The sequence below is a fragment of the Emydura macquarii genome, unplaced genomic scaffold (genome assembly GCF_026122565.2).
Source record: "Emydura macquarii macquarii isolate MOO-44397 ecotype Brisbane River unplaced genomic scaffold, CSIRO-AGI_Emac_v2 contig_691, whole genome shotgun sequence".
Classification (NCBI taxonomy): domain Eukaryota; kingdom Metazoa; phylum Chordata; order Testudines; family Chelidae; genus Emydura; species Emydura macquarii.
In genome coordinates this window covers 1,891,095-1,914,950 of record NW_027130828.1, presented here as the reverse complement: position 1 = coordinate 1,914,950, position 23,856 = coordinate 1,891,095, and the positions used below count along the sequence as shown (strand labels likewise).

Sequence of the window (23,856 nt, the reverse complement as noted above, 5' to 3'; positions counted from 1 at the left end):
GCTCCTCGCTAGAGCCAATCCGTCCTAGATGGAGGGCTTCTCAGGGGTACTGAAAGGGCAGCACTGCCTTGCCTAGCTGGGCTGCAAGGGAGGTGCAGCTCTTTGCTTCTTCCTGGGGGGCAAACTCCCCTGACCCTGAAGAAGAGCAGAAAGATCCACCCTGGAGCCAACCTGGGATTCTTTGAAGGATGGCCTGAGCTCTGTCACTCAGGGAAAGCAAGGGACTAGGAGCCGACCAGCTGCTGCTGGGAGCCAAGTCCCTTCCTAGCAATTGACAGGCCTGGTCCTGTCTGGTGCAGCTGCAGAGCAGAGGCACATGGCCTGCCAGGATGGCAAGCCTGGAACCACTAGGGCATCAGATTCCACTTTAAGGAGAACCAGGCCTGGTTTGTTGCAGCAAACTGCGAGGCAGATTCTTCCTAAGCCCCTGTTCTGAGTGGCCACTGTGCTTTCTCATCACAAGCAGCTGCAGGGCTGGGCTGGGCTGGGCAGGTGGGGAATTATTAGTGCAGGGGTGATGACCCTCCCTGTCTGATGAGGGAGCTGGGACCGGATTGGCTCAGGTATTAAGAGCAGGATTTTTTTTTTAAACTCACCATGACACCATTCCTGGTCTACTAGCTTTCTGCATCCTACCCCACAGACAGAAACATGATTGGCACCTTTACCACTTCCCTTTCTCTGATAATTAACCCTCTCTAATGTTGTGACTTCAGAGAGCTGCCCATATGCAACAGTGAAGGGCTCTCCTGATCCATACCTTGCTGTGGTCTGGGTCAGGATAATCGCAGATCCCTGCTGGGAAGGCAGATCTCAGTAAGTTCTTCAGCTCCTTTGGGTAAACGTAAGTTGGATATTTTGTTTTCTCCAGACCTATTCCTCCTTCCCACTTTAAATACAAGCAGACATATTAAGCTGGACAATGATATAAAATGGGCACATTGTACAAAACCATTTACTCCCCCAAGCAGGTGTGAAAAGGGTCCCATCACATACCTCTTTGGCACTACTTGTAGGTCATGGAAATCACTACAGCGTAGGACTGAAGATAGGTGGGCGGGGAAGAGAGTCACAGCCTCTCTTACCCTCCTTGTAGTTGGCTCCTCAAGCACTGGTGCAGTAAATTCAGGTCCAGTGCAAGCTTTTTTGATTTTATTGCAAACCCCCCTTCCATGGCCCTTTCAAAGGGCAAAGCAGCCTTTTCAAGGTCTCAACGAGGCTTCTGTACGCTGTAGCGCCATGAAAGTCCATTGCTCCCCGTATTTCCCATGTAAACACATTCTCAACTTGAACACTGCACCCAGGTTTACCCTTGAGCTTCCTCTTTGCTTCCAAGGCCCCCCTCACGCCCATTGAGGTGAGCCCCATCTCCTTTGCCCTCACCAGCCGCCTGCGGATGAGTCTGTAGGCATGGTGCCTCCTGCTCTTATCACACTTCCTCCTTGCTGCTTGCTCCAGGACAGGTACCAGCCAGAGGGGGACCCTGCAATAGACAGACTGGTGACAGCACCGCACCGGCAAGGACCGGCACCTGGCCCTGACAACACATCCCTCGCTGCCCAGAGCTTTCTCCTGCCCTCTCGCCCGCCAGCTGAGGATCCCCACGCATCCAAACGCAGGCTCCCAGCCACCAGGCCCCTAGGGCAGAGGGCTAGACGTTTTACAGGGCAGCAAACGGAGGCCTGGGAACAAACCCTGCAGGCGGGTCCCCGTTTCTTTCATGCACTAGTGCCCCCACTCCGCCCCCAGTCAGGGCGAATGAAGGCCAGAGCGCAGACTCCCCCCACCCCGGGCCCTGACCCTTACACCGCGCTCCCCAGGGCTGCGCTGCTTTCTCGGGGCCCTGGCCCGAGTTCCCCGCCTTCTGCTGCGGGCCGGAATACCCGGGAACAAACATGTGCAGCCAGGGCCAGGCTGCCGGGGCAGCGAGAGCAGCCCCCGGCCGGCAGAAGAAGAGAGGCCCGTGTCCGGCGGGGGTGCCCCCGGCAGGGGCTGCAGGGAGGCAGCGGGCCCCAGCAGCGTGTCTGGGCCCAGGGCCGGGTCCGCCACCCCAGCACGTGCTGCAGCGCGAAGGGCGGGAAGGAGGGCGCAGGGCTCCCCATGGGCTGCCCGCCCGCCCGGGGCTCGGTACCCGCCGGGGCTCGGTACCCGGTACCCGCCGAGCCTGGCGCGGGCAGGGCTCGCCTACCCCCACCGCCGACACAGCCGCGCCTCCTCCATGGCAGTGACCGCCCCGGCCCGCACCGTGACCCCGGCCTGAGGGAAACTGAGGGAGCTGTGGGGGGAGGGGGGCAGGGTCGATGAGGGGACCCGCAGACGGACAGCCCCCAGGGCCAGTGGGGAGAGGGCAGCGCGCCAGGGCAGCCTGATTGACAGGGCGGGCAGGCCAATGAGGGAGCCGGGAGGCTGGGGGTCCCGTCCTCCGTGTCGGAGCTGCCAGGGCAGAGCTAAGGACAGGGCAGCCCGAGCGGGGCCCGAGGAGCCGAGCGGGGCCGGGCCGGGCCGGGTGCGGTGAGCCAGCGAGCGGCCGGGGCAGCGATGTGAGGGGCCGGGGCAGGGCCCGCGCAGGCCGGGCGGGGAGGGGCCGCGACCCCGAGGGCGAGGCTGGGAGAAGGGCCCTGCCCCGCGGCCTGGGCACGTGTCCGACCCGCGGCCTCCTGCCGCGCAGCCAGGCCGGGGCCGGGCCCTGGGCCGTGCGAGACGCAGGCTGCGGGCGCCCCTCGCGCCCCAGAGACGCCGGGGGGGCCGGGGCGGGGCGGCGTCGGGTGTTCGCCTCCAGCCGCCCCCCTCGGCTCGTCCGCCCGTCCCCGGGCGGCTGGCGAACACGTCGCGCCGGGCGGGAGCAGAGAGAGCCCCCGGCGCGGGGACACCCAGCCCTGCCTCGCCCCAGCGATCCCGGCCCAGCCGTGGCGGGCTGCGAGGGCGCTGGGCCCAGGCCGAGCGCTGCCGCCTGCTGCTGCCCTGCCCCACGGCCGGCGGGGGGGACCGCGGAGCCCCCTGCCCCCCAGGCGAGCAGCGCTGGCCGAGGCCTGCCCCGAGGGAGCGGCGGCTGGCAGCAGCGCAGGGCCAGGCGCCCAGGCCCAGCCTCTCTCGCTGCCTTTCCAAGGCTGACGTTAGTGGCTGAGCCGCCTGCACATCCCCGTGGGGCAGCTCCCCGGGGCTGAGGTGGGCGCCCGTCCCACGAGGAACGGGACTGAGCCCTTGGATGGGGACAGCTGAATGGGGGCACGGCCCGTCACAGACCCAGCTCCCCGGAGACCTTGCTAGTCAAAGCACCCGGCTGAGGCGTTTGTCCCGCCATCTCTGACTGCCCCTCCCCAGCATCCCCGCAGCGCGCCGTGCCCTGGTGCAGAGCGCCTGCCGGTGCCCGTGGAGCGCTGGCTGGGCGCGGGGCCGGGCTCCTTGCCCTTGTGTCCAGCTGCGGAGCGGAACTGCAAGGCGCTAGCTACCCTATGGAAGGTCTGATGATACTTTCCAGGGGCAGAATGCCCCCGCGGTCAGGGTGGGAGCTGCCATCTGCCCTCACACCGGGCTGCGAGGGTCACCTGAGAGCCTGGACAGAGAGCTCCAGATCCCCTCCGCTGCATTGCTGGGCCAGGAGAGGCAGCCTGCGACAGCCAACCCGTGGCCACCCTTCCTGGCACCCATCCTGACTGGCCCTCGGGGTGGCTGGTCAGTGTTCATGCTGTGATAGCTCTGCACCGTCATCAGGAATCCCGAGAGGGCTCGTTAGGCATTCAGGGAACAGGACCTTCGTTACCCACACGTACATACTTGCACTGGGCTGGGCAAATCCTACAGGGTGGGGCTGAGAAGGCTTGGCCTGATTCAGAGAGCGCCTCAGGAAAGACAGACAAGATGGGCAAGTGCAGCACCTCAAGGGACCGTCCCAGCACTGCACTCCTGGTCCCCAGGACAACGAAGCCCCTGAGGGCTGGGGAGGGGCTGCCTGCCAGCTTCCAGTGGCTCAGGGGCAGTGCAGGCTGCCAGCAGACGGGGCCTGTGACAGGTGCGAGGAGAGGCAGCCCCCCGCCAGCACGTGCATGTCACTGAATAGGAGAGAACAGACGAATGAGAAGCCAGGTGCCCGTGTTGGGTGGCATGCTGGAAGCCCATCACCACCGCCCACTGCAGGTCGGAGCCAGGATGGAGATAAATGGGGAGCCCATCCCTTGAAAATCTGTGGCTGATAAAGCCAGGCACCTGCCCGGCAGCTGCGGAGATGGTATGGCAGGAGGTGCCAGCTGTAGCTACTGCCCCAGTAGTGCCCACCCCTCGCTACCAGCCCCTCTCTTACGAGAGGGCCACGCACCCATTCCCCCACCTCAGCCAAGGTACGAGGCGGGAGAGGCAGCGGCTGTGGGACCTGAAGCACCAGGACTGGTGCGAGCAGTGGCCCTGCCAGTTGAAGGCCCCCACGCCAGGCTGTTAGTGAGGGTCACAGACCTTTGCCCGGCCCTGTGCTGTCAGGAGGCTGAGTCTAGCAGCTTCTAACAGAGGGAGGGAAGGAGAGCGGTGGGGAGGAGGCCTCCTGAGCGTCCTCCCCTGCCTGGGCCTTGCCTCCCTTGACCAGGTAGGAAGTTGAGGTTGTGTGTGGGGGGGGGCGGGGGTCCATTGCCAGCCATTTGCATTGACAAAACCCAACCTGTTCATTTTGGCAGGGCAGACTAGTGTGTCTGACAGCTGCTGTGCTGCAAACCTCCTGGCCAGCTCCCATGTGACCCTGTGCCTGAGTGTCAGCCATGTCAGCCCTGGGCCTGGGGGAACTCGCTGAGGCCTGGAAACTGCAGGGAAAGGAAGGCACCGGGCCCAAGCGTGGCGTGTGTGCTGCCCCTGCCCAGAGAGTTTAGAGGCTGATTGTTATCAAGGCAGGCCCAGTGAGTGCCAGAGTGGAAGGCATCTGGCACGGAGGGAAACCACCCCCCGCCCCATGGCACAGTGCAGAACCGTTCCTGCAGAACTTCCTCATAGCAGCTAGAGCAGAGGACTGGGACTCGGATCCCTGAGAGCAATGGACACGTGCAAAGCACCTGCAGACCCCAGATGGACAGTGCAAAGGGGACGCTCCGAGTTATTAGTGCATCGAGGTATGCGCTTCCTCTGCTGCACTGGAACAAAGACCCCCAGCCTCTAGGCATGGGCTGAGCTCCTCTGTGTCTGCTGCCAGCGTGCTGCTGTCTGAGAAGCTCCTTTGCCTGCACCATTTCTGCCTGGAGAGGAAGCCATGCTTGGAGTAACCCTGAACCATTTCACACCGCCTTGGGCACTGAATCCTCCTCTCTCTCCTGTGGCTGGTGGATGCCCCTGCCTTGCTCTTCCTTGGGCTGCACCTGCCCTTTGGTGCCTTGTTTGGCGGAAATGCCTCTTTCCTAGGTAGCTCCCTGGAGCCGTGACCCTGCCCCCAATCAGACGGTGAGAGGGTGAGATCCCATCCCGCCTGGCGACATATCAGCTTAGGCAGGGTTTTCAATCATCTCTAAAACACACCATTCACTCCTTTCAGTTCCATTATTTCATTAGCTGAAATGCACATTTGAAAACAACAAAGGCTGAGGTTTAAAAAGCAACATGCAATTTTTATTATCTGTATCCAGGCCTGCCATTAGCTCAGTCCCTGCAGTGTTATTGACCTTGATTCTCTCTCATTTGCATCCAGCATTTTTCATCCTTTGGAATATGGTGTTTGGGGACCTTTCCATCATTAAGTGGATTTACAGCAATTTCCTTATGTGTTTTCTCCAAGGGATTCTGTTATGAGAGGCACATTAAATCTCCATTAATACCTCATTATCCAACTGATAAGATTACCATGATAATGAGGCAGAAATTCTAATTGTTTCACTTCTTATTGTGCCTTTCATTAAATCATATACCTGGAAGTTAGCATCCGAGAGAAGATTTCCAGCCTCCAGACCTTGGAAGGTGAGTCCTTTCCCTGAGTGTGGGCTGCATCCAGCCCTTGTGAGGAAGTTCACTAGTCTGTCCTGGGTGCAGGGCGTCCTGCTCCAGGAGGCCCCTCGCTCGCCAGGGAACGCTGGTTAGCGATGGCTTCTATTCCAGAGTGCTTATAGCAGAGTCCTGAGCATGTCTGGAATGGACGAGTGCAAAGATGGAATTTGCCCTTCCTTGCCTCCGTTCTCCCGTTGCCTGGGATTCCTAGCAGACTGCCAGGGTTACACAGCATTCCAGCCAACCAACTTTCCGACTTGGGAATTTGTTTGAATGAGAGTTGAATGCATCAGATTTTAAAAAAAGGAAGGTGAAAGCAAAAGCTGCTTTGAAGGCCTTTGATGAGAAGGTTTGAGACCCTTCTTGGAACTAGATTGAAAGGCCGAGGAGAGGAGCACGTGTGCCTGCAAACTTCACTTTGGAGTAGCTTAGTTCTCGTTCCATATGGAGCCCCACCTCGTGCTCAGCAGAAACTGGGTGCAGCGGAAACTGGGTCCTCGCCTGGAGGGGGAAGAGTTATACAGAGCCCAGTGCAGACAGCAGGATGCATGCACTGGAGTTCAACCCTGCTTGCTTTTCCTGAGTGTATCTCTGCTGCTCTGTGCTTCACTCACTGGCAGTTCAGGGCCCAGGAAACCTGCTCCCCTTTCACGGAAACTAAGCAATGGCAGCTATGCCACATGTTGTGAAGATTCCCCAACAGCCCGTGGCAGCAGGAGCCAATGCTCCCAGAGAAGAGTCCTGGCTGCTCGGAGGGCTAAGTCTGCCTCTTGCCAAATTGCTGGCCACCATGTGTGACTGGGAAATAGCAAGGCCCCTCGTCTGACAGCTGGGCCAGGAGCAATTCGTTCTGAAGCTGGCCACCTCTCCCGACGGATGAGCAGAACACCATGGTCCAGTTGATGACATTTCCCCTGGTGAGGCTGCTCCCTGAGATTTTCACAGCGTATAGTTTAAATTGTGTGTGAAGCTAGGCTGTTGGAAGAGACACTTCCTGGATCTCAGCCAGGGATGGGGAGTTTTTCACACAGCCCCCAATATAGTCCTCGGTACCCCCCCGCACTTCTGCTATGACTACAGCACCTGCACACGCTGTTCCTGAGCCCTGTTTGGGCAGAGACGGCTAAATCTGTGACTTGCAGAAATCTCCACCGAACTCCAGCATGGCGCACGCTGAACTTGCTGCTCACCACGTCCTCGCTTGGGCCGATCCTCTGGAAACCCAGTGCCCCATTCACTGGGTCTCCTAGTTCTGTCGCCCTTTGAACCGCTGAGGCTCTGAGAACACCAGAAAACAGCCTGTTCCTGTGTTTGCGCTTCAGATTCCTGTTCAGGAATTGCACAAAAACAAACTGCTGGAGTCTGTTTCTCTCCTTGCATCAATAGGGCTGTCACTGCCCTTGCAGCTCTGCATGCACCGGTTCCATAGGCATGGTGGAATTACTGACGAGGGCATCATGAATGCAGCTCGTCAGGTGTCAATCGAAGTGCCGGGGCAGGGTATGGCGTGGGCTGGATCTTTGAGTCTATGTTCTCACATCCCTCTTGTTCCCCTTCCTTGGCTAAACCTCAGACGTTTGTGTCGTGTGGAGCTCAACAGATGCTAGTATTAATCGTGGCCTTTCAGCTGACAGATAGAGGAGGCGGTTTGGAGATCACTATTTTTCACCCTGACCCTGTGGAATGTTACCTGCTGGCCTAATAATGAGCTCTGTCATTAATGACTTGTTCCCTATGGCTTATGCAGCTGCAGCGGCAGAGCACACGCTGGGCAGTCTGCTGTATCTGCCAGGTCAGGAACGGGGCTGCTTGACCCCTGTACAGCTTCCAGAACAGCCGCATTAGCAGGCGGTGGCCGTGCCAAAGGAGCTGGGAGTGAGTCTGCTCAGAAGTGTTCAAACAAGAACCCCAGAAATTCTGCCCCAGCTGAACATCAGGGCCCCATCTAGGAGTGCTGGTGACCCCTTTGCCTGGGCTCCCACCAGCAGGCAATAACATTCCCTTTAATTCCTCTTCTGGGCAGAGTTAACCACGAGGCCTCTCTGCCTTTTACTTCGAAGGAGCTTTCTGCTCAGAGTGATCAGGGACTAATTCCAAAGGCAGGGCCCAGCAGGCCCTGTGCAAGTGTCTCTGCTGCCCCTCAGTCCTGACCTGCAGCCTCCTGCTGTCCTAATTATGGTCTCCCCCTTCCCCACCCCTGCCAATGCCCTTCCATCCTGAAGCGTAACCCCCTGCAATTCCAGCCCGGGGCTCCCCACACTCCACAGCTCAGCCGATACCCCCCCCATCCCAACTTCCAGCCCCGGTCTCCCCACACACAGCTCTGCTTTGTTCCTGAGCTAGATGTGCAAAGCCCGCCTTGTCAGCCTGCACTCCTGCCTCTGCAAGGGGTCTTTGCAACGGTGGGAGTCAGCAGGCTGGGGCAGGGCTAACAAACTCGTTTCCCTGAGGAGCCTCACTCTGCTGGGTGAGTGGCTGTGGCTCCGAGCACACCTCACTGAGCCTTGGGACAGGTCTCACTGAAAGGGATGTCTCTGCCTTCCTCTGCTCTGACGCTTACTCTCTTCTTCCTCTCAATCCCACCCTTTCTTTCCCCTTCTCTTTCGTGACTGTGCCCGTCCGTCTCTCCCCTCCCTGGTCTCGGGACCCATGCAGCTGACTGGGATGTTCCTCAGCTCCAGCCCCATCTCCGGAGCAGTCATTTCCCCTTGAGCAGGCCTCCTGGCCCCACCTAGTTGACGTGTTGCTACTGACAGGCCTCACCAGAGGGACAAGAAAAGGCTTTTCTTAGCGTTAAAGATGCTTAAATATAAGTGCCTCCCCCCAGCAGTGGTAGGCCCCGGCTGCGTCCTGATGCTTCTCTGTCTATCTGCTTCCGTCCCCATGGTCTGAGCAGAGCTGCTGCCTGGTGTAACTGTGACTTCCATTGCCTTCCGCATTGGTCTTCCCCTGATGGGAGCGTTTCTGCTCCTGGGATTCTACCCTATGGTGTCTGCTCCTCTGGGCAGAACCTGGGCGTCTGTCCGTGGAGTGAGCCCATCCGGCCCCACGCCAGCCCCATCGGAGTGCAGCTCCAGGCAGGCTGCTTCTGGACAGCTGGCCTCAGCGCCAAGTATCCCAGCTCCACGGCAGTGCGAAGAGCAGGACCTGGCTCCTGTGCCCTAGAGCAGCTGCCTGGATGGAGGGCAGGGCCCGGAGGAGGAAATCTGGGGGGTTAGGGAGCGGTGCTGCTGGCGTAGGAGAGAAATGCTGGCCCTGTCAGGCAGCTTCTCTGTGTGCAGCCGTGCCCCCAATGCTGCTGGGGAGGGACATCTCTGAGGGATTTCCCCGGAAGTGGCTTTGAGGGGGCCGTGACAAGGGGAGTTCGGCTCTGTGGCGTCGGCACTCTTGGCTCCAGTAACCTCAGTGGCTTCACTTCCAAAGAGGAGGAGAGACAGGTGCTGTTCCTGGTGAGTCTCCTCGCAGAGGGGAGTATGCGTACGTGTGTGTACACACACACTGGGACTTTACCCAGCCGTTCTTTCCTAAGGGTCTTTAAGCACAGGGGTGAACAGCGCCTCTGCAGCCTTCTTCAGAGCTGCTACAGCCCATCAGGTCAATGATCCATGAACTAAGAAGTCTCTAAGCAGGAGCAATTATTGTCTATCATGTGTCAAAGGCCCCGTATTGACCCTGATAGATGGAGCCGTTATGGTCTGTTGAGTCAATGATCCATGAACGGGGGAGTCCCTAGGAGCGGCGACCTCGACACACTGAGCCATAACGGCCCTGTCTGTCATGTCTATTGTATCTGTTCCATGTGAGCTAGCAGAGAGGCGCTGGGCTCCAGGCCAGGTCTCTGCTGAGGGTCTGTCTAGAGTGGGACTGGAAGGTGGTAGGTCAGATTGTGCCAGCTACTACGTGCTGAGCTGGTCAAGGTACAGTCCTAGCGAGGGTATCCGCATGCTGGGTTGGTGGAGGGGTGACTGGCAGGTAGTCTGGGCAGAGCCAAGGGGCTGTCATCTGTGCTTCCAAACACAGTGTGCGATGCATCAGGACTCCTGGACCAAGCCTGAGGGACCGTCCCTGGCTGAGTCATTCAAAGGGAAAGAGCAGCCACACCAAACTGCTCCAGCCACTTAGCGTTGAACTAGGGCAGACTTTGGGGAAAAGACGCAGGGAGCTGCCCTGGGCTGAGTCCATATAGCCAGGCCTTTTCTCTCCATGGGTGTGTCTGCACTGCAGACTAAGCCTGAGTCTGTGGACCCAGGCTTGTGGACTGGGTATTTCCAAGTCCATGCTTGAGCGTCCACGCTGCATGGTAAACCTGGGCTCACAAAGTCTGGACCTGAGTCTCACAGCCGTGCCAACGTATCCAGACCTTTTGAATGGGGTCTGAGCTTGACCTATGTCCACACTGCAAAATGACAGGGCTTGGAGCTGAGTCTAAGTAGGACTTGGGCTCTGACGCATGAGCAGGATCCCAGAATCCGGGTCCTGAGTGCTTGCTGACTCGAGTCAGACTGCTTTGTGTGTGGACAGAAGAGGAGTGAGGCTCAACCCTGAGTCAGAGGCTGGACTTTGTGTGCAGAGTAGACCTGCCTTATGGGTCTGATACAAACACTTGACTCAGATAACGGGCCAGCTTGCTGCATCTTGTGAGGAAGTCATGTCGCCCGGCCAGTCACATCCTCGTCTGGCCCAGCTAGTCAAACTCTGCCTGCGCCCTGAGCATGGAGTCCGCTTGCTGAGCTGTGTAATGCAGGCAGCCCTGGTGCCCTTTCACCGCCCTGCCCTCCCCATTGGCTGTTGCTTTCCTTGGCTGGGCGTGAGAGCTGGGACACTCCTTGAGGCAGGGCTCGTGTCCACCTGGTTTGAATGAGGCATCCTACATGCTGCAGGGTGCTGGGCAGGGAGCAGCCAGGAGTGGAGGAGACTTCAGACGGCTCTGGTGGTCCCTGCCTGCTCTTTCCCTGGGCTCTGGCTGTACAGGCTGAGGGCCCATCTGCAAAAGGAGGTTGCACTGATTTAACTGTAATGGGTTTAGTTAAACCGGAGCAACATTAGTGTGTGAACTCTCTCAGATCGGTTCCGATCTGGTTCTGTGGGTTTAGCATGTACATTTACCAATGCAGGCTAGACTGCTACGAGCCAGGGTGGCCAAGAGGTGGGTCCACACATACAGCTGGGCAGGTTCGATTAATGTGGTACAAAGCCTCACCTTTAGCACTCGCTGTGGCGCTGTGTGTGAGCCCAGGACAGACATCCACAGGCACTGCTGGGGCTATCACGGCACCCGGGCTTGGGCTACTTGACAGCGATGCACAAGGACCTGTCTCACTCTTGAGGTCTTGTGCTCCCCTTAGGCAGATCACCTGGCACACACAGGCCCAGCCCCAGAGGGAGGAGGTGCTGATGGCATATAGCCAGGGCCTGTTTGTACGCTCAGCAAGTGCTGGCGCTGGGGGGAGGTGTTGGCATCTCTGTGGCAATGGGGGTGGGTCTCCCTGTGGACGGAGCGAGAGGGTGTGTGTGTGTTAGCGTGTGTGTGTATGTGCAGTCTTGCCCCCACTACCCCCACCTGGGTCTCCCGAACCAGTTTAGGGTTACAGACATGTTGGCCCCAGTGTGTTTTGCTCCATCCGGCAGCAGTGTTTGCTGTCTGCAGGCTAGAATGAGCCGTGTCAAGCGTGTGATTTCACCTGGTGCTTGCAGGGCCAGGCACATGTGAAACCAGCGCATGGACTCACCCATCTCTTGAGGCATCACTCGGTCGCCTGGGTTGAAAGCCTCTGGGGAGGGGAGGAGAGGGGCCCTCTTGTGAAGCCCCTGCAGATGATGCTATGTGGTGAAGTCCAGAGCCCTGGTGTTGGGGGCCATGAAAAAGCCCAGGTCAGAAGACTCTCTTGGAGGCAGCGAATCAGAATGTTCTCTGCTCTCTTCTAGGTACCAGAGATGCCACTGGCAGCCACGGCAGGAGTGCTGAACCGTGAACTCTTGCCCCGGCAGGCCCGTGAAAGTGGAGTTGCTTGAAGTTCTTGTGCATTAAAGCCAGCTGTTCTGCATCGCGTCAGGGTAGCGTTGTCTCTGAGCTGGGATTTTAAGCAGACTTGCTGGGAGTGTGGTGAGGATGATCTGCAGCTCCCTTTCCAGGTACGTTGCACCGGTTCCCATTGCATTAGTCCCAACACCCAGTGGCTGCTGGGCTGGCCTAGGAGCCCTCCTGGCTCTATTCACAAGGTGGCGTATGAGGTTTGGCGGCTGTGTTTCCGTTCTCTCTCACAGCAGGTTCTTTGCTGGCACCGTTATCTGATCCCATAAGCTGGAGGCTTTGAGGCTTGGGTGCTGGTCATATATATAGCCATGCCTGCAGCTCCTGCAGCATGCCGACTTCAGGAGGCTTGCCGTCTTCTCAGGCTTATTTTCTGCCTTTCCTATAGGGGAGCACCTTACTTAAAGCTTCTGGCTTCTCGCAGGGCCATGATCAATTGAACTGCTGCTCCATCGCTGTGATGCAGTGCAGCCTGGCTGCTTTGGGGACCTGCTGATTCAAGCCATGGGAGACTCAGTAGCCTGGGCTTGTTGTAAGGCACGGGTGTATTCAGGGCCTCCGGAGCTGTGTGGTGTTATCTAAAAGCTGCTGTGGATAGCTGGGTGGTTAGAAATGTCTGCGCCTCTTAGAGGATCCTCTGCACTGTCATCTGCCATGCCCTCTTCTCTGCGTGGGTCAGGACATCCCCACTGTCTGGGTGTTGGGGACTTGTGACACGGTTGCAGTGTGGACATGGATAGGAGAATAGCCTGTGTCCTGGCACCTGGTGATGGGAGGGAGCTATAGGGCAATTGTGGTGACCCAGGTTAGGTCAGTGTCCGTGTCCGTGAGTAGCTCCTGACCACTGGTTTAAATGCTCCAGAACGCCAGGATTGGGCTCTGCATGGGCCTGGTGTTCTGGTGGAAGGGTGAAGTGAGCCCCCAGGACAGACATATCAAGCAGCTGTATAACTAGGGTGAAGCGTCCCATCTGGAGGGGGAGCAGAGTGAGTTCTGCTTGTTGTTCTCTCCCTGTCATTGGACACCAGCCATTGCTGGGATTGACTTTCCCCCAAGAGCAGCCTGTTAGCCCCACCCTGGACAGGCGCGGTTGTATGTGAGTCTGTGGAGAATCACTCCCTAGACTGACCGATGCTAGAACTTCACAGGGAGACACAGGGTGAGGTGAACCCAACCCATCCAGGGACTGAAATTTTCTGCACTTTGATGTGCTCTAAAACACCCCAAGGGACCCCATCTCTCTCTGACTCTTATTGCTCTTTCCTGATGCCTTGTCTTCGCTCTTCTTCCTTCCTTCTCTTCTACATTTCCGCTGGGATTATAATGCATCTTATAGCCGTAGGCTGCCGAGGTCTGCTAAAAAATGTAAGATGCAAACATTAGGGCTGCAGAAGGGTATAATTTAATCCAAGCTTCCATCGTGCCTTTGCCAATCATTGCCGTAAGTGCTGGTAAGGAGCAGAATGTAATAACACTAAGATACACATGAGCCGCCATTCCCAATAATATGTTGTTACTAAAATCAGTGGTTTTACACCATCCCATCACAAATAGGCCATTGCGCTGATCATTGGCTGGCTATGGCTGTGGTTTCACTGTGGTGTCCTTGAAAAGGTTTTCTGTCCAATACCTTGTTTGCTTGTAGAAATCTGCTAAGGTCCAGCCTACCCCCTAACTAAAGGTGTGTGTCTGAGACCCAGCACATTCATGCCCTGCTCCTTTCCTCAGCGTGACCCTGCTCTGGCTAGTAAAACAATCCCACTCGACTGAACACGTACATCTTGGCTCTTTTAATAGATTCCTGAGCTGGCCGTAGAGGTAGGACCAAAGACCAGAAAGTCTGGGGAATTTTTCAATGCAACATTTTTTCATAGAAAAATGCCATTTTGTCGAAATTGAAACCGTTCACAAAACAGGGTCAGCTTCACTCAATCCCTCCAGTTGAAATATTTTTGAAAAAAAAGGTTTTGAAATTGTCTAAACATTTTGTTTCAGCATTTTTTTTAAACAAACAATTTTGTTTGTCTGGCTCAGCAGGAGTTTTCATTTTGAAATATAAGCTCATTAGACTGAAAAAAGGTAAAAAAAAAGAAAAAGAAAAAAGGTCAAAATAGAAATTAAACATTTTGATTGACCCAAACTAAAAATGTTTGTTTTTTGGTTCTTGAAAATTTTCAGTATTTCTACTTTTTTTGTCCCGATTTAAGATGGTTAAAATTTTTTCAAACTCTTGAAAATCTTCACGGGACAAATTGTTTCCTGCCCATCTCTGTTAACGCTGCCATCTCTCCTCTGAGCTTTGGACAGCCCCTTTGCCTCCTGCCACCATGCTCCCTCCCACATCCTCCTCCAGCACATCAGAAGGTGTGTTAAGTTTCAATTGTTCCGTTTCACGCGTCCATGCTACCTGCTACCCGTTCCCACCTTGGTCTGTCTCTAGGGTTGTGTTTGCCAGCCCTGGATGTCAATGTGTCCTCAGGATCTGATTCTGGCCTGGGCCCACTCTAGCAAATTCCCCCTGCTCTCACTGAATGTGTGCAGGAAGCGTAGGCTGCCCTCTTAGAGAGGATGAAAAGGGGAAATATTCAGGAATCCTGGCATCCCCAAGGCTGCAGACGTGGGGGTGAGTCACAGCGAGAGCTGGTGTGGTGTAGTGGTGCATGTGGGGATATGAGCGCCCACCGGGATGCAGCCAGTACTAAGTTGCCACCCTGAGACCAGCCCCACGTGCCAGGGGACCTCGGCACTGAGGAGTCCAGGAGAAAAGGCTTTCCAAAGTCACTCTTTCCCCACTGTGGTGACCTCACATAGTCACACGGGGAAGCTGTCGTGTCCCGTGCCCTTCTCTGCCTCCACTGGTAGCTGCTAAATCCCCTCTCTGCCCTGCTGTTCCTGGAACAGCGCTGCAGAGACTCTGAGGGGAAAGGCAGGAAAGGTGGGTGACCTGCTCCCTGGGGCACCTCTGGCCTGCCTCGAGGCGCCCTGGGTGCTCAGCACCCTGTGGCTCTGGAACGTCCCCTGGGATGAGCAGAGCTGTGGGGACGAGTGGTAAGCACTGCTGGAGCGCAGTGTTCCGCAGCACAGAAATCTCACTCAAGCCCTCTTTGACTACCGGGGAGCGGATTGCCAGGCATTCACAGAGGCCAAATTGGAGTGGGATCAACACTGGGCCCCAAATGTCTGACACTCTGGGGCGGAACCAACCATCTCTTTCCTCCCTGCATCTCCAGCCCCTGCCTGGGCAGTTCATGGGCTGCTCAGCAGCGCAGCAAACCCAGCCGCTTTGCCAGGCCAGGGTCAGCCCGCTGCAGCCAGGGCCCATGGCCTGAGGAGAGGCTGTGTGGGCCTCTGGCAATAGCCAGGCACATCAGCCCTGGCGTGCAGCCCACGTCTGACTTAACAGGGGAAAGCTGTTGGGGCTCCCTGGGCACCAGCCCCTTCTTCCAAATCAGGACTGCTCCTTATTGAGGGGCATCCCTTGTTCTGCCTGGAGCCAGGTCTGCTTGTCAGGCTCAGTTTATTGCTTAGCCGCCTGGCGGAGAAGCCTCTAGTCGCCACGTTCACAGCTCACCGCACGGGGAGACAGCAGGGCACCTCGCCTGGTTCTCCTGCCCAGCAGGCCTGGGCTGAGCCGCACTCGTATCCGTGTGACTGGCCATTGGGCACCTCGCCCCACCCAGCCCGCAGCTACGCCCTGGGGGACAGCAGGGCAGCAAAGGGGGACGGGGTGGGAGACAAGGAGATGGGGCGGTGGGAGTTGAGGTTTGGATGGCTGCACAGAGGCATGTGGCATGCTAACGAGTGCACGCGTGCTTAGCAGCCACCACAGACACTGTCCCAGCAGCTCACGGTTCCAGCACACGACTGGGTCCCATGCGGAGAGCGGGCGAGGTCAGGCCTTTATAGCTTCGTGGGAGGGGTGGCTCTTCAGGGCCTCCCGCAAGAGGTGTGAGCGGGCGCTGGGTGAGCTGAGCGCTGCCTGTGAGGCGGGACAGTCAGCAGAGGACTAAGGCGGGGCTGGGGTGTGCAGGGCGCACACACCAGGCTAGACTTCCCACATGTGCCGGTGTGGGTGGGCGGGGGGTGTCTCTCCTCTCTGCCCCGCCTGCACGCTCTCTGCCTGCACGGTGGATTTTGTACACTGCAGAAATTAATAGTGGATGGCACTAGTGGACTTCACAAAGCTCCTCCCAGACTAACGACGTGGTTGTTTCCATAGTAACTAATGGGGAGGCTGAGGTAGATTAAAATGACAAAAAGCAAACTGCTGCACTAACGCCAGGGCTGGGCTGATCAGGTGACCTGTCACAGCCAGTGTGTGCTGGACTCTGGCGAGGAGGTGCCAGCTCCCATTGCTGCCCGTGACTCTGCAGCCTGCCCCATCCCAGGGCTCTTGGGTATCACAATGCCTGTGTCCCGCTGGGGACAGCAACTCTGCTGAGCCTTAGGGGTCACAATGCCAAAGGGTTTGTGGCCCAGCTGGCTGGCAGTACGTGCTCTGAGCTCATTTGGTGGCCTCTGGGGCGGTGGGGAAAATGGGTTGTGTCTCCGGGGCTGTCATGAAAACCACAACTGCCCAGTGTAGCTACTCTAGCTTTTTAATTCCATGATCCCCCTTCCTATTTGACTGAATGTCATAAACTTCTCCCTGCTGACATGCGAGAACCTGCCCGATCAGAGCTCGAAGCTCCTGCAGACCTGTGGAGTTTGTCCTTGCCCATTGCTTTGCATGGCCTCACCCTGTGATGATCGACGGGGTGAGTGCCTTGCAATGCTCTGCTGCATTGGTCAGCGCTCCCCTGGCTGTCTCTGCCCACATGCCTTTTACTCCTTATCTGTGCTGAATCCTTTTGTTCCAAATGCACATAGCTAAGTTCAAGGGTTGCTAGTCTGCTAGTGCATTAGTATTTCCTCTTTAGTTGCACCCCGGAATCCATAGCAAGATAGGGAAGAAACTAGCTGGAAATGCAAGAGGATAGTAAAAATGTGACACAGGATCTGAACTCCTGCATTGTCCTGGAATGTGAGCAGACTGCACCCCAGGCTGCACGGCAGCCAGACCTGTAACTCTGCTGCCGGGGCGGGACCCTGCTGTTGCTGACACTTGACACAGCCCGATAAATTGGATGCAGGGTACGAGAGCAGCTGTGGAGCCCGGGGTGGCTGCAGGAGGTGGTTATCTGTTGGAACTGAACGCTGGCGTGTGCTGCCCCTGCAGCTGTTGGCTAGCGTGGCCCGCGTCACAGCAGCAGTCTCACACCCATTTCAGTGGCCAGTCCTCACTAGACTCAAGTGGCGCTTTCCCACCTGTGCTCCATGTTATGGCGCACATTGCAGCACCTGCACCTGGCAGGTGTGGTTTGATGGTGTAGCAAGGCTGCTTCCTCCTGCCAGCCCCCGTTAGCAGCACAGTCACTTAACCAAATCACGGCCAGAATCATTGGGCTGGGGTTAATCAACATTCATTCATGTTTCCAAGTTTAAATTGAGCATTTGTTTAATTATGTGTGAGTAGCAATACATTCTGGCCATGATCTAATCACTGTTTTATTTCCTGGATGTGGTTTCATAATGCAGGGTTTGCGCTCCAGCCTCTGCATCATTAACAGAGAAGAGTTAATGAATATAAAAGCGTAAAGGCTAATTACACTTTAATTTACAATCATGGTCTCATTCTGGGACCACATGAAATCTGTTCTGAAAACAATTAAAAAAAAAAAAGCCCAGCGCAGGCCTGGGAAGTGGAGGGCTTTAGATGCAAAGTAAGCTGCGAGCTAGCCACAGGCAACAGGTGGTCCACGGAGCTGGACACAGCCCATCTCTCACCTCTCTCACAGGTCTCCTGCAGTTTGCTGGAGCCTCCACTCCAGCCCTGGGGCTGGGGAATGGCCACCTCACAGCACGGACATACACGCTGAACTCTACACAGTGCTGGAGAGTGTCTGGGAGAATCCTCTATTCAGCTCCTTTACTGGGACCATCACTGTGGATCCTGGGCCCCTGGCATCCCACCCTGGGCACTGCCTGGGGCTGTCACTGTAAACAGTTTGTCCATGGTCCCACTGGCAGCACCGAGTGCTCTGGTGGCTATCACCTTGCAGTGCAATTGGTGATGTTCTGTTAGCCCCAAACAGCAGAGTGTAGGAAATGGGACAGTTCAGGTGACTATCTCCCCTACCCAAGTGTTTGCACCCTACTTTGGAGAACAGATGGGGGCAGAGTGTGGAGGATCTGCTCTCCCTGCTGGCTTCTCCGGAGTGAAGCACACCTGTGAGCGTATGGGGAAGAACCCAGGTAACACGCTTCTGTGGGAGGATACCAATCAAGTGGTTGTTCAGGAGGGCAGTGAGCCCTCTGGGACCAGAGAAGGCTCAGACTGACATGGCGGTGTTGGGAGATGTAAACGGGAGTCTGCGCATAGCACAGGGAGCCCACAGGTCACCTGAAGGAGACAAAGATTTATAGGGTTGCAGATGTCGAAAGCAAAATTCAGCAGGACTGCTGACTGAAGCACTTTGCAATATATACAATTACTGGAGATATAATGGCATGCTTTCCAATGAATGGGGCTTTTTCAGGAGTAGATACCAGTGCCCAGTTATTCTGGGTGATGGTATCTGAAATCGAAGCTCTCTGCGGAGGAGGCGATAGATAGTGGTTTAAGATCCCATTTTTGTAATGACATCGCCAGAGGGGGAGAGTGTGTGTGTGTGTGTGTGTGTGTGTGTGTGTGTGACTGTGCAGTAGAAATTGGATAATCTAAAATACAGGGTTTAGAAGCCCAGATTTGCTTCCTGTGGGATGGGGTGCGGCAGAGTTTACAGGTTCTCACAGTGACTGTTCATGGCTGAGAGACTGTAGCAAAGGAACTGAAGGATTTTTGTAACCCTCTCTGTCTTTCTGGGCTGGAGTCACATCCAGATTGCTGTGGCCTCTTCCGATACAGTTGTGTGCCCAAGTGCATTGTTCTCCAGTCTTGTCGCTGGATCCCACAGGCTTGGGCTAATGCCCTGTCTCAGAGCTTTGGGGTCTCTGGCAAAGTTTCCTCCTCTTGTCCACAGTAGGAGTCCCAGAGGAGTCAGTAGGATTTCTCATGACAGAGGTGAATCCAGTGTGGCCCGTAACAAGAGAGAGGCCTGTCACTCCAGGCAGGGCTCTGATGGGGCATTTGAAGACACAGGCACCCTTACATCTTTTGTTGGGGAATCTTTCAAGTGTCCTGCTCATTCTCCCTGTGGAGTCCATGGGCTGGGAGTGGAATCATGTTCTGGGACGGATCCGTGGCTGTGTTTACACATCTGTATTCTGTCCTCCTCCTTCCCCCCCTCCCCCCCCCACCGATGTGGCAGAATACTTGTGTGCATATATTTAGAAGGGATTAGGAAGGACAATACAGTATTTCCCCCCCCCCCCCCCCCCCCCCCCCCCGAGGCAACCAGAGTCACTGATTGTGGAGAGCTGGTGGTGAAAGGGGAGTTGCTTCACTTCTGGGAGGTTTCCCCAGAGCCTGTGTGCTGGGGATGGGGGTGATGTGATGCTGGGGACAGGTAGCAATAGGCTGGGAGATAATGTGGGGAGGATGGCCTGGGGGATTGTGTGCAGGGGGGTAAAGCGGCCGTGGGAGGGAAAGGTGGTGACCTTGGCTAATGGCCCTTCCATGGGGCTTTCCAGAGACCTGTCCTGTATGGTGTCCTCAGGAGAGATGACTGGAGCAGATTTATGTGTCCAGGTGGCACCTGACCCACCAAAATTGCTTCTGCATGTAACTTGGAGAGTGAAATGCCGCAGTCTAGTGAGCCCTGGGGAATAGACTTGGGACACAATCTCTCTCTGGCCCCTGGGCCATAGGGCTATATGGAAGCTAACCATTTCGCAGCCTCTGTGACGGAGCTCACAGTCAGAATAGCTCCTCCTAATGTCCAGGCAGCCTATCCTGAGCCATTCCCTGTGAAGAGTATGGGATGGTGAATTCCATGCTGAGGGAGCAAGGGCTCTCTGGGCAGCAATGACATGCCCTTTGAGGAGCCCTGCGCTGTGGGGGCCCCTATCCACAGTCCTCTGTTCGTCTACCAGCCCCTGTAGACCCAGCACCTTGCAGGACGATCTGTTCCCTTCTCCCTCGTGCTATCTCCATGCAAGGTAGCAATTGGCCATTGCTCAGTAGCTAGTTCTCCCCGTCTTTGGAAGCCAGTAGTGATGCTCTTTCCCGACAGACTGCCTCCTGGCCTGAGTGCATTGGAGCTGCAGAGCTGCAGGCTGGCCCCTGCCACGTGCCCTGACGTGCTGCACCCTGCTCCGCAGGGGCTCTAGCGGAGGTGGCTCTTCCAGGAACGGCAGCCTGGCTGGTGGGTAACTCACAGGGTGCCAGAGGACCTCAGCGTTCAGCCCCCATGATGGTGAGTGAGGGATAAACACCTTGGTGTCAACACAAGTTGCAAGTATAAATCAACGGATTCATTGTGTCTCACTGGTATAGAATACAGGGAATGCAACAAACCAGATCAGCGTGGAGCCCGGGGACACATTCTGGCCTTGGGTACTTTCTCTCTCCCAGCATGTCGTGTGTGTGGGAGGGACAGGGCAGCGGTCTCCAGAGAGAGGTGTGGGGTTGCCAACTCTCACGACTTTATCAGGAGTCTCACGATTGTTACTGTTTTTCTTCAAGCTCCAGCACCCACAGACTGCAGTCAGGTGATTATCCGAGAATCTCAGCTTTCATTTCAACAAACACTGAGCGTCTAGGCCTCGTGGCTGCAGAGAAAAATGTGCTGTTTGCCCCCTTATGGCTCAGAGACCAGAGGAGTGGAAAAGAGCCCAACATAGACCATTTAAAAAAGAATCACATGATGCAATTTCATGATTTTTTGAGTCAGACCCAGGACTTCGGAGCATTTGGGGTTGGCCACGTTGGATGTTGTACAGAAGGCTGGTTTGCTTCTTAGCCAATGGGGACAGAGTAACAGGGCTAAACGGCAACAGGAACAATCCAGGTAAAATGCTGGCACAAATGTCAAACAATTCAGGCTCTGGGCTGAGCTGCCTGACGGGCTGTGCAGTCACTATCACTGGAGAGAGGGCCAAGGATCCCCATCTATGCGAGCAGGTCAGGAGTAATGACGCCGGCCGGCCCTGCCCATGGCAGGAGGGTTGGGTTAAGGTGTCCATCAGGGCAGAGGGCTCTTTCTGTTGGGCACTGAAATGGCACTCAGGAAAAGGGAGAGAGAGATTCAGGGCAAGGAACCCTGTTCCAGCAGGACCAGCCGGTTTGCGCTCGTAATGCTCTTCAGAAAGTTCCCATGTTTCCAGGTGCCATTCTGGCACTGAGCTACATGTGGACTCAGGCTTGGTCCTCATTATTTCCTGCAGTTTATTGCTGCCGTTTAGTTCATTCCAGTGACACAACCACTGCCAAGCATGCATGTCTTCTAGTGCGACCAGACGTTCTGGGCTGACTGCAGGCATCACTCGGTGAGATTCTCAGGCCTGTGTTATGCCATAGGTCAGACTAGATGCTCACCATGGTCCCTTCTGACCTAAACATCTCAAGGTGCTGATCCCTGCCAAGCCAGAGCCTTCCTTCATCATAGAAACCGTTTTCCCCTTTCATCAGTTACCTTGGCTTTGTTTAAATTGCCACTCACTAGTGTGCCTGCTACAGAGAGAGGGGTGGGGAGGAATGTTCCATTTGGTTGTAACAAGGCCATCGAGGTGGTTTAGTTTTTATCCTTGCTGGTATGAACATGCGCCCTTTGCTGTGTGCTGGCCCTAGATGGCACTAGTGAGCTACTTTTTAAACCTTGTTCCACATTGAATTTGATATTTGATTTATAGATCAAGTTACTGTGTATAATGTGCCCATGGAAAACAATACCACCCTCCTGTTTCTGTGCTCAGATACCTGCGCGCTATGTGTGGATTTATACTGTATGGTAAAAACTGCAGAAAAAACCCACCAGTTTGAAGAGTAAAGTAAACAACCAAGTTCCAGAGGTTTCTTTAAAATACCAGTAACCCTCTGCTCTTCTTCGGCTCTTTTCCACCAAAAATGAAAGCAGAGGAAAACCTCTCCAGTCACCCAGCTGTCCAGCAACAGAGAGCACAGCACTGAGACGCTGCGGTGATAGCATCCTGGACATGAGTTACCTGCAGACTGATGTTATCACCCTTATTTTTTTCTGTATTGTGGTGGTGCCCAGGTCCCAGCTGGTTGTGCTAAGCGCTACACAGACACAGATGAAGACAGAGTCCCGGTGCTCTCTGGAGGATTTTTTGAATTCCTTGAACATCACAGCTGCCCTCCCTGGGGGAGCCATTCATTTTCTTGCCCAGCACAATAACTTTGAGGAGCCCAAAGTGTGCAGCATACAATCACAGCACCTTGCATATCTTGGATGGCAACTTGCACGCCCAGAGGGAAATGATGGCGTTGAGCACACGTGATTTCTGGAAGGGGTGGAATTTGTTGAAGCTAAGGCTTTTGCTGGAGCATTTTCTTCCTGCCCAAAGAAGGCTGCGCCCACATGAATCTACATTTACAGAGAATTGTCTTCACACAGTGTGTTGATCCCCACAGGCACCTGACTACACACAGAACAAACGAGTGCAAATGGGCTCATGGCAAAATAGTCAATTCCTGACACTGAACAGAAAATCAATGTTTGCTGGTTCTATCCATGATTGTTCTTGGAGAATGTAATTACTTTCCTTTGATCACTATGTATCACCTCTCTCTTTACCACCTTCGCTTTGCCTTTGTAGAATGAGCGATCTAGGTTGATGTTCTGACAGGAGAGGTGTGTGTAGGGCTGGCTGCATGGACCCAACTGGAAAGGTGCAGTTTACATTCAGAATTCTGCCTGGTAGCATGATGGGGGAGGTGTCTTTTGCCCCCTGGAGAAAATAAATGCTGATCAAACACCCTTTGTCCTTGTGCTCTAACATGGGTGGATGCCGGCTGGAAGTGTGTCTCTGCGCTTTGCATCTCCCTGTCGGCAGCTGATAAGTGGCATCCCTGGCCCTGTCTGTGCACCTACGGACAGGACACTGTGCCATGCCTGCTGAGCCAGGGGAACTCGCTGAAGGAGATCAGCGAAGGGCTAACTGTCTTGAGAAGATTCTTTCGATGAGGAAGCCAGGCCGTTGGGTGCAGCTGCAAATTCCTGAGGTCTGGATGATGCTGAGAGCTGCTTCAGCTGAGTTGCTTGGTTGGGGTTGTTTATTGAACTGGCTGAAGAAGCCTTTGCATGTATCCTCTGACCATTTTGGGAGGCGAAGGGGCGCCCTTCGGCCCCTCTCCCTTTGGGACTTGCTGGAGCCGAGTTGTCTGCCGGGCTGCAGATTTGGAAGGTGCTTTGACAACTTCCTTTGCTGTTTGATTCTCCAGGCGCTATCAAGTCACCCTAATGTTTACTGAGTACAATGGGCCCAACCAGCTGATTTAGCGTGGATCTGGCTGCGGCCCAGGAACGCTCCCTCATAATTCAGCATATGCTGAGTTTTCATTTGTTGACATTTAAAATATTATAACAGCTGGTCCTGATTTAGCCCAAACAGTCCTGTCTCTGAGTGCATCAATCACAGGCAGTCCTGTAATTCTTCCTGTAAGCGCCAGGTAAACACATCTCCTCATTCCCTGCTAACTGCCCCCGCGACACCTGCAGACTTTTGCACAGTTCTTGTATCTGTCACGAGGCTATCTAGCACCTACTTCTAAACAATAAATCAATCCTCATCCTCCCAGTCTGATCAGGGTTCACTCCCCCCCCGTCCCCGAATTGTTCTATGCAATCAGCTCTCGCCTCCCGCCAACAGTTGTTAACGCTTGGGCTGCTGGCTTCTGCACCAGCCAGTTGTGAGCTCAAAGGAGCACAAGGAGA

The 23,856-nt window shown here is 55.6% G+C and overlaps 1 long non-coding RNA gene across 1 annotated transcript; it reads left to right on the top strand.

Moving 5' to 3' along the window:
• The first annotated feature begins 2,415 nt into the window (after positions 1-2,415).
• On the top strand, positions 2,416-23,519 carry LOC137148728 (uncharacterized). The gene is made up of 4 exons (XR_010918561.1): positions 2,416-2,540; positions 11,875-12,081; positions 20,194-20,970; positions 21,812-23,519. It is a non-coding gene; the product is annotated as an uncharacterized lncRNA (long non-coding RNA).
• The last annotated feature ends 337 nt before the right edge of the window (positions 23,520-23,856 follow it).